The sequence below is a fragment of the Balaenoptera borealis genome (genome assembly GCF_965194805.1).
Source record: "Balaenoptera borealis genome assembly, chromosome: 1".
NCBI classification, from domain to species: domain Eukaryota; kingdom Metazoa; phylum Chordata; class Mammalia; order Artiodactyla; family Balaenopteridae; genus Balaenoptera; species Balaenoptera borealis.
Genome location: NC_138860.1, coordinates 77,324,474 through 77,335,675, shown reverse-complemented (window position 1 = coordinate 77,335,675; position 11,202 = coordinate 77,324,474). Strand labels below are relative to the sequence as shown.

The 11,202-nt window shown below is 40.5% G+C and overlaps 1 long non-coding RNA gene across 1 annotated transcript in view; it reads right to left on the bottom strand.

The window, feature by feature from the left end:
* The window catches only part of LOC309636047, a 197,408-nt gene that overhangs the window by 94,840 nt on the left and 91,366 nt on the right, over window positions 1-11,202 (bottom strand). The window lies entirely within an intron of this gene.

Here is an 11,202-nt window from a genome sequence, read left to right as displayed (position 1 = left end):
AATAGTTGATCTAAGGAAGAAATGGAAAATTTTCTTTCAGCCAACCTGAGGATTATAACCTGGGAGACAGTCTTTCAGAAAGCTCTGAGGACTGTTCAGCCCCTTAGAGGCCGAGACACAGTTATATATGGTTTTCAGACAAACGGTTATAGTCAAATGATGGATTATTGACAGTTTACACAATCCAGCTCTATGCATACAAAGCAAGTAGTGAGTCATGGGTCATGACCCCTTGCAAGGTTAAGAAGGAAGGTTATCTCCTAAGGAGTTATAACCCTTTATGAGATTAAAAAGGAATGTTACCTCCTAAGGAGGTCTGGTTATTGCAGATGCACAATACACAGTAAGGGGGAGGGAGGAGGCCAAAATGGGCAAAGAAAAATTTTATGTTTAAATTTTTTTTGTCTTGCCATAAAATATGAATTTATTTCATCAGAAGAGAAAAACATCAAAATATTAACACTGGTTTTTTGGGGGGTGGGTGATAAGTGGCATGGTTTTCTTCTACTTGTCTTCATTTGTCAAATGTTCTTTAATGAGAAAGCACGTATTACATAATAGAGTGGAAGAATTTTGTTTTATTTATTTATTTATTTATTTTTGGCTGTGTTGGGTCTTTGTTGCTGCGCACGGGTTTTCTCTAGTTGCGGCGAGCCGGGGCTACTCTTCACTGCGGTGTGCGGGCTTCTCACTGCGGTGGCTTCTCTTGTTGCAGAGCACGGGCTCTGGGCATGCGGGCTTCAGTAGTTGTGGCACACGGGCTCAGTAGTTGTGACTCACGGGCTCTAGATCGCAGGCTCAGTAGTTGTGGCGCACAGGCTTAGTTGCTCCACGGCTTGTGGAATCTTCCAGGACCAGGGCTCGGACCTGTGTCCCCTGCATTGGCAGGCAGATTCTTAACCACTGCACCACCAGGGAAATTCAAGAGTGGAAGAAATTTTAAAAAACATTCCATGAGGGAAAACAAAGGTGTTGCCCACTGTGAGGGGCAAGGGAAAGTCTGAGACCCACATGTTGGTGGTGAGGTGGAGGAGGATGGAAAGTGCCTCCTCTGAGTGAGGATGGGTGGGAAGAGGTGAGGAAGCCCCTCCACGATGATCAGAGGAAAAGATTACAGAGAGGGCGGCTTGAGGTTGGAGGAGCTTCAAAAGGGGTGAAGATTAAGAGGGGGAGAATTGTAACTGCTAGCTTTCAAATGCATCCGTTCCCCCACCCCCTCTCTCCTCTGAGCCAGTTCAGATGGTAAAACAATTAGAATTACTCTCCCCCTTCCTCTTTTTTTTTCCCACCAGTGATGAAGTTGGGCCCAGGGATACCAATAGATCTGGAGTCTGGACACTCAAGATCTTTCCCAAGGCCAGATGCAGAAGGAGACCTCACCTCAGGAGCTCAACCAGCAGGCAAAGGAAACCACCAGCTGGTTAGGTGAGAAGTCACATTTCACGTCAAGGTCCAACACTTGCAGCCCCCAGAGCTGTGTGGTTTGGGGCTTGTGAGCTGTAAATACCGGGTTCTCAAATATAGAAATACAGAAAAGGAGTCTACCATTTTAGACAGGTATTCATTTGTTCATGCATGCCTTCATTATTTACTCATTCAGCAGGGCTTAATGAACACCACTCAGTGCCAGGCACTGTGCTGAACACAGAATATAGCAGTGAGCCCAAAACAAAGGTCTCTGCCATCAGGGTACTTAACATTCTAATGAAAGAGGCTGTGATATTGTGATATAATAAAAAATATATGTTGGTCTTATACTTTCTTTGCACACAGTGCCAAAAACCCTTGAAATCTTCAAAGTGAAGTGATTTTTTGATAATGAGATGACTGGTGGCAGGAGGTTCCTGGATAGCCTCAGGATGTTGGCTGGTTGCCAGGGAAACGAAGCATGTGATTACAGGGCTGGAATTTCAGCCCCATCTTCCCCCAACTCCTCTACTCACCCACCTCCAATCTCCAGGGATGGGAGAGGGGCTGGAGATAAAGTTGTGTCACCAGTGTTCAATGATTTAATCAATCATGCCTACATAATGAAGCCTCCAAAAAAAAATCCCCAGCCAAGGGGGTAGAGAGCTTCCAGGGTGGTGAACACATGGAGGTTCTGGGAGAATGGTGAGCCTGGAGAGGACATGGAAGCTTCACACTCCTTCCCACATAACTTTGCTCTGTCCATCTCTTCCATTAGTTTGCTCCTGAAATGTATCTTTTATAATAAACCAGTGATGAAATAAAAATTCACATTTTAAGGCAAGACAAGAAAAAATTAAACATAAAACTTTTTCTCTGCCTTTTGGCCTCCTCCCCCCCACCCATAGTGTGTATTGTGCAGCGGCATTATGTGTTATGTGTTAACCAGACCTCACCAATGGCAGAAATACCTACTCAACCATAAAGATCAGTTTTTCTCCTTCTGGCACCAGCCATGTCACTCCTTAGAAGATAACATTATTGGACCCCTACCCTAAAATAGCTTCAGAGTCAACCACAATTTTCACCAGGCAACTTTTAACAACCTTGTGGCTTTTTGTCTTTATAAGTCCCTGACTCTTTCTCTTCCCTGGAACATTCTTACACTCTCTTGAGGTTACCCAAATCTATGTCTCCTGAATTGCAATTCTTAAGACCCTAAATAAACTTTTTTTTTTTTTTTTTTTGGCTGTGCTGCATGGCATGTTCTGCAGTGGAAGTGTAGTCTTAATGACTGGACCACCAAGGAAGTCCCTTAAACTCTTTTCTTATTTGCAGGCTACTGCATTATTTTTTGGTTGACACTAGGCAGAACAAAAACCAAGGGGTAAACTGGCTTAGAGCACCAGGGAACAAAAATAAAGGATTCTTAATTTAAAAATGAGAAAGGAAAGGAAAAGTCCATGTTCCCAAAGGTGGTTAATCACTAATCTGAATTACTTTTGCCACCCTGAAAACTGGGATGAGAGAAAGAGAGAGAGAGAAAGAACAGCTCTGAGTATTATATATCTCCTCCTGATCCTATAACCATGAGCAAGGAGCTTAGCTTCTCTGAATCTCAGTTTCCTTATCTAGAAAATATAGATAATAGTTTCTACCTCATAGGTCTGTAGTGAGATTAAAGGTTAAAGGTAATCATACAGGAAAATGGTTTAGCAGAGCATTTATTACATAATAATCATTCAACAAAAGTTACCTAGTATTAAGTAGGTCACTGCCTGATCATGCACATTCCATTTGGAACTGAACCTCTACCTTTAAGTATAAAGAATAATTGAAGATCTGAGGATAGCTGTTAATCAAATAATTAAAATATTGAAGCATGTCATAAGAGGTGGCAGACCAGTGTTCACAGATCAAGTGATGTACCTAACACTCTCCAGCAAACCCCTTGTTGTTTCCTTCACTGCTTGTTTTCTGGTCAAGTGCCTACTGGTCAAGCACTGGTCTGAGGCCCTGTCCAGCCCACACCCTCCATTCCTCACACGTTCCACATCACTGTGGCAGCCACAGGGCTCTGGAAGTCCCCACCAGAATGTAAGCCTCATAAGGATGGGGAATTCTTGTCTGAAGACTTCTCTGTTCTGTCCCCAGAGCCTAGATCAAAGCCAAACTTCTCCTATTTAAACCTTACAGACAGAATTATGGAGCTGGAAGAGACTCTAAGGATCACTCAATGCAACCTCTTCATTTCACAGATGACAAAGAAAAACAGAGAGAAAACAAGGAACCCTGGTCTGAAGTTCTGGGTGCAAGACCTCTGCATGCAGCACCCTCTGAGCAAGTGAAACTAGACTAAGCACAAAGGAAAAGAAAAAAGCTGTTCTTCAAGTGACAATTCCACTTAGCAAAGTAGAACTCAGTGTGGGTGAATCTAAATTTTTCACACATACAGCAATTGGTGAACCTAAGAGTACAGATTAGTATAATCCTCAAGGAGAGAAGATAATTTCAACACAGAGGGTAGTGGTGCAGAAGGAAGGTATTAGGTCACGATTAACCATCTACATTGCAAATATAGAAGATGCATGGATATATCTTGTCAAGCAACAGATACCAAAGGACAGACACAGGAAGCTACCGTTGTTTTGGAAATTTACCAAAAACTCACTTTCAGAGAAGTGGTATCTCCTCAAAAGTTCAAACAGAAGAGAATGCCAAAGTGCTGTGCCAAGTTAGCAGTTCACCTGCACCTGTTGTCAGCTGGTTGTATCATTACAAAGAAGTCACTGCTACTCCCAACATATCCCAAGATGAAATGATGTGAAGCTGGAATTCCATCATGGTACTCCTTTCCTTGGTCCTGAAGCTTTGAACAACTTTTCTAACTGCTCTGTTCCTAATTCAGATTCTTCATCTGTAAACAATAAATTACTACATGCATTAAAAAAAATAAAAAAATTAAAAGGAGATTTGTTCAAGATGGCAGAGTAGAAGGACGTGCACTCACTTCCTCTTGTGAGAGCACGGTAATCACAACTAACTGCTGAACAATCATCAACAGGAAGACACTGGAACTCACCAAAAAATATATCCCACATCCAAAGACAAAGGAGAAACCACAGTGAGACAGTAGGAGGGGTGCAATCACAATAAAATCAAATCCCATAATGGCTGGGTGGGTGACTCACAAACTGGAGATCACTTATACCACAGAAGTCCACCCACTGGAGTGATGGTTCTGAGCCCCATGTCAGGCTTCCCCTGGGGGTCTGGAAACAGGAAGAAGAATTCCTGGAGAATCAGACTTTGAAGGCTAGCAGGACATGATTGCAGGACTTTGACAGGACAGGAGGAAACAGAGATTCCACTGTTGGAGGGCACACACAAAGTAGTGTCTGCATCGGGTCACCAGGAGCAGTGACCCCATAAGAGACTGAAGCAGACCTACCTGCTAGTGTTGGAGGGTGTCCTGCAGAGGTGGGGGGTGGTTGTGGCTCACCATGGGGACAAGGACACTGGCCGCAGAACTTCTGGGAAGTACTCCTTGGCGTGAGACCTCCCAGAGTCCGCCATTAGCCCCACCAAAGAACCCAGGTAGGCTCCATTGTTGGGTCGTCTCAGGCCAAACAACCAACAGGGAGGGAACACAGCCCCACCCATCAGCAGACAAGTGAATTAAAGTTTTACTGAGCTCTGCCCACCAGAGCAACAGCCAACTCTACCCACCCCCAGTCCCTCCCAAAAGGAAGCTTGCTCAATCCTCTTAGATAGCCTCATCAACCCCAGGGCAGACAGCAGAATCAAGAAGAACTACAATTCTTCAGCCTGTGAAAGGAAAACCACATTCACAGAAAGATAGACAAAATGAAAAGGCAGAGGACTTTGTACCAGATGAAGGAACAAGATAAAACCCCAGAAAAACAACTAAACGAAGTGGAGATAGGCAACCTTCCAGAAAAAGAATTCAGAATAATGATAGTGAAGATGATCCAGGACCTCGGAAAAAGAATGGAGGCAAAGATCAAAGAGATGCAAGAAATGTTTAACAAACACCTAGAAGAATTAAAGAACAAACACCTAGAAGAATTAAAGAACAAACAAACAAAGATGAACAATACAATAACTGGAATGAAAAATACACTAGAAGGAATCAATAGCAGAATAACTGAGGCAGAAGAACAGATAAGTGACCTGGAGGACAGAATGGTAGAATTCACTGCAGTGGAAAAGAATAAAGAAAAAAGAATGAAAAGAAATGAAGACAGCCTAGGAAACCTCTGGGGCAACATTAAATGCAACAACATTCGCATTATAGGGGTCCCAGAAGGAGAAGAGAGATAGAAAGGACCAGAGAAAATATTTGAAGAGATTATAGTTGAAAACTTGCCTAACAAGGGAAAGGAAATAGCCACCCAAGTCCAGGAAACGCAGAGAGTCCCAGGCAGGAAAAACCCAAGGAGAAACAAGCCTAGACACATAGTAATCAAATTGACAAAAATTAAAGACAAAGAAAAATTACTGAAAGCAACAGGGGAAAAACGACAAATAGCATACAAGGGAACTCCCATAAGGTTAACAGCTGATTTCTCAGCAGAAATTCTACAAGCCAGAAGGGAGTGGCATGATATACTTAAAGTGATGAAAGGGAAGAACCTACAACAAAGATTACCCTACCCAGCAAGGATCTCATTCAGATTCGATGGAGAAATCAAAAGCTCTACAGACAAGCAACAGCTAAGAGAATTCAGCACCACCAAACCAGCTCTACAACAAATGCCAAAGGAACTTCTCTAAGTGGGAAACACAAGAGAAGAAAAGGACCTAAAAAAGAAAACCATAACAATTAAGAAAATGGTCATAGGAACATAAATATCGATAATTACCTTAAACGTGAATGGATTAAATGTTCCAACCAAAAGACACAGGCTTGATGAATGGATACAAAAACAAGACCCTTATATATGCTGTCTACAAGAGACCCTTCAGACCTAGGGACACGTACAGACTGAAAGTGAGGGGATGGAAAACAATATGCCATGCAAATGGAAATCAAAAGAAAGCTGGAGTAGCAATACTCATATCATATAAAATAGGCTTTAAAATAAAGAATGTTACAAGAGACAAGGAAGGACACTACATAATGATCAAGGGGTCAATCCAAGAAGAAGCTATAACAATTATAAATATATAAGCACCCAACATAGGAGCACCTCAATACATAAGGCAACTGCTAACAGCTATAAAAGAGGAAATCGACAGAAACACAATAATACTGGGGGACTTCAACACCTCACTTACACTAATGGACAGATCAGACAGAAATTTCCAGACAGAAAATTAATAGGGAAATACAAGCTTTAAATGACACAATAGACCAGATAGATTTAATTGATATTTATAGGACATTCCATACAAAAGCATCAGATTACACTTTCTTCTCAAATGCACACAGGACATTCTCCAGGATAGATCACATCTTGGGTCACATATCAAGCCTCAGTAAATTTAAGAAAATTGAAATCATATCAAGCATCTTTTCTGACCACAACATTATGAGATTAGAAATCAATTACAGGGAAAAAAACGTGAAAAACACAAACACATGGATGCTAAACAATACGTTGCTAAATAACCAAGAGATCATTGAAGAAATCAAAGAGGAAATAAAAAAATACCTAGAGAGAAATGACAATGAAAACACGACGATCCAAAACCTATGGTATGCAGCAAAAGCAGTTCTAAGAGGGAAGTTTATAGCAATACAAGCCTCCCTCAAGAAACAAGAAAAGTCTCAAATAAATAATCTAACCTTACACCTAAAGGAACTAGAGAAAGAAGAACAAACAAAACACAAAGTTAGTAGAAGGAGAGAAATCATAAACATCAGAACAGAAATAAATGAAATAGAAACAAAGAAAACAATAGCAAAGATCAGTAAAACTAAAAGCTGGTTCTTTGAGAAGAAAAACAAAATTGATAAACCTTTAGCCATACTCATAAGAAAAAGAGGGAGAGGACTCATATCAATAAATTTAGAAATGAAAAAGGAGAAGTTACAATGGATACCACAGAAATACAAAACATCATAAGAGACTACTACAAGCAACTCTATGCCAATAAAATGGACAACCTGGAAGAAATGGACAAATTCTTAGAAAGGTATAACCTCCCAAGACTGAACCAGGAAGAAATAGAAAATATGAACAGACCAATCACAAGTAATGAAATTGAAACTGTGATTAAAAATCTTCCAACAAACGAAAGTCCAGGACCAGATGGCTTCACAGGTGATTTCTATCAAACATTTAGAGAAGAGCTAAAACCCATCCTTCTCAAACTCTTCCAAAAAATTGCAGAGGAAGGAACACTCCCAAACTCATTCTATGAGGCCACCATCACCCTGATACCAAAACCAGACAAAGATACTACAAAAAAAGAAAATTACAGACCAATATCACTGATGAACATAGATGCAAAAATCCTCAACAAAATACTAGCAAACAGAATCCAACAACACATTAAAAGGGTCATACAGCATGATCAAGTGGGATTTAACCCAGGGATGCAAGGATGCTTCAATATATGCAAATCAATCAATGTGACACACCATATTAACAAACAAGAATAAAAACCATATGATCATCTCAATAGATGCAGAAAAAGCTTTTGACAAAATCCAACAACAATTTAAGATAAAAACTCTCCAGAAAGTGGACATAGAGGGAACCTACCTCAACATAATAAAGGCCATATATGAGAAACCCACAGCAAACATCATCCTCAATGGTGAAAAACTGACAGCGTTTCCTCTAAGATTAGGAACAAGACAAGGATGTCCACTCTCGCCACTCTTATTCAACATAGTTTTGGAAGTCCTAGCCATGGCAATCAGAGAAGAAAAAGAAATAAAAGGAATACAAAATGGAAAAGAAGAAGTAAAACTGTCACTGTTTGCAGATGACATGATACTATACATAGAGAACCCTAAAGATGCCACCAGAAAATGACTAGAGATAATCAATGAATTTGGTAAAGTAGCAGGATACAAAATTAATGCACAGAAATCTCTTGCATTCCTCTACACTAACAATGAAATATCAGAAAGAGAAATTAAGGAAACAATCCCATTCACCATTGCAACAAAAAGAGTAAAATACCTAGGAATAAACCTACCTATGGAGGTAAAAGACCTGCACTCAGAAAACTATAAGATACTGATGAAAGAAATCAGATGATACCAACAGATGGAGAGATATACCATGTTCTTGGATTGGAAGAATCAGTATTGTGAAAATGACTATACTACCCAAAGCAATCTACAGATTCAATGCAATCCCTATCAAGTCACCAGTGGCATTTTTTACAGAACTAGAACAAAAAATCTTAAAATTTGTATGGAAACACAAAAGACCCTGAATAGCCAAAGCAGTCTTGAGGGAAAAAAACGGAGCTGGAGGAATCAGGCTCCTTGGCTTCAGACTATACTACAAAGCTACAGTAATCAAGACAGTATGGTACTGGCAGAAAAACAGAAATATAGATCAATGGAACAGGATAGAAAGCCCAGAGATAAACCCATGTACCTATGGTCAACTAATCTATGACAAAGAAGGCAAGGATATACAATGGAGAAAAGACAGTCTCTTCAGTAAGTGGTGCTGGGAAAACTGGACAGCTACAGGTTAAAGAATGAAATTAGAACACTCCCAAACACCATACACAAAAATAAACTCAAAATGGATTAGAGACCTAAATGTGACCAGACAGACACTATAAAACTCTTAGAGGAAAACATAGGAAGAACACTCTTTGACATAAATCACAGCAAGATCTTTTTTGATCCACCTCCTAAAGTAATGGAAATAAAAACAAAAATAAACAAATGGGACCTAATGAAACAAAAGCTTTTGCAAAGCAAAGGAAACTACAAACAAGACGAAAAGGCAACCCTCAAAAGGGGAGAAAATATTTGCAAATGAATCAATGGACAAAGGATTAATCTCTAAAATATATAAACAGCTCATGCAGCTCAATATTAAAAAAAACAAACAACCCAATCCAAAAATGGGCAGAAGGCCTAAATAGACATTTCTCCGAAGAAGATATACAGATGGTCAAGAAGCACATGAAAAGCTGCTCAACATCACTAATTATTAGAGAAATACAAATCAAAACTACAATGAGGTGTCACCTCACACCAGTTAGAATGGGTATCATCAGAAAATCTACAAACAACAAATGCTGGAGAGGGTGTGGAGAAAAGGGAACCCTCTTGCACTGTTGGTGGGAATGTAAACTGATACAGCCACTATGGAGAACAGTATGGAGCTTCCTTAAAAAACTAAAAATAGAATTACCATATGACCCAGCAATCCCACTACTGGGCATATACCCAGAGAAAACCATAATTCAAAAAGACACATGCACTCCAATGTTCATTGCAGCACTATTTACAATAGCCAGGTCATGGAAGCAACCTAAATGCCCATCGACAGATGAATGGATAAAGAAGATGTGGTACGTATATACAATGGAATATTAGTCAGCCATAAAAAGGAACGAAATTGGGTCATTTGTAGAGACATGGATGGATCTAGAGACTGTCATACAGAGTGAAGTAAGTCAGAAAGAGAAAAACGAATATCGTATATTAACGCATATATGTGGAACCTAGAGAAATGGTACAGATGAACCGGTTTGTTGGGCGGAAATTGAGACACAGATGCAGAGAACAAACGTATGGACACCAAGGTGGGAAAGTGGGGCGGGGGGGTGGTCGTGGGATGAATTGGGAGATTGGGATTGACATATATACACTAATATGTATAAAATAGATAACTAATAAGAACCTGCTGTATAAAAAATAAATAAAATTAAATTAAAAAAATTAAAAAAAAAAAAAAACGGAGGGAATAGTGAAAGCAAGGTCACAATGCACAGTAGTGAGTTCAGGGTTTTCCATCAAGTCATTTAGAAAGCCCTGGGTCAGCTGGCTGCTGCCCCCTCCTGGTGTCAGCTAGCAAATTCAGCCAATTTACTAGTCAGTTGGGTTTTTTGTTGTTTTCGTTTTTTTGTTTGTTATAAATTTATTTATTTATTTTTGTCAGCATTGGGTCTTCATTGCTCTGCGCGGGCTTTCTCTTGTTGCAGCAATTGGGGGCTACTTTTTGTTGTGGTGCACAGGCTTCTCATCATGGTGGTTTCTCTTGTTGTGGAGCACGGGCTATAGGTGCATGGGCTCAGTAGTTGTGGCACACAGGCTCAGTAGTTGTGGCTCGCAGGCTCTAGAGCGTAGGCTCAGTAGTTGTGCACACGGGCTTAGTTGCTCCACGGCATGTGGGATCTTCCCAGACCAGGGCTCAAAACCGTGCCCCCCTGCATTGGCAGGTGGATTCTTAACCACTGCACCACCAGGGAAGCCCCTTCTCTCTGAAAGTTTTGAGAATATTTTTTCTATTCCTGTTCTTTTTCTATGCATGATCTTGTGGCTGGAAGTGGGTGTTTTTTCATTTATATTTCTGGGAATCAGATGGGCCCTTTGTGAAAGAGAAAACCACAGGCCCAAAATGGTGTCACTTGTGCTAAAGCCTATGACCACAAACCTAGATTTAATATCTGACCTAACTGTAGTTATGACCTTCCCCAGGGACATAATCTTAATTAGCCAGTCTGGAATTTTCTGGTCAGTATCAGTGAGGTATTCTGTCACATGTGTTCTCTCCATCCCCCTGTCAAAGGAAGAAGAGGTAGTTTGCATGATAGACCCTCACCTTCCTCCCAAAAGAAAGCGAC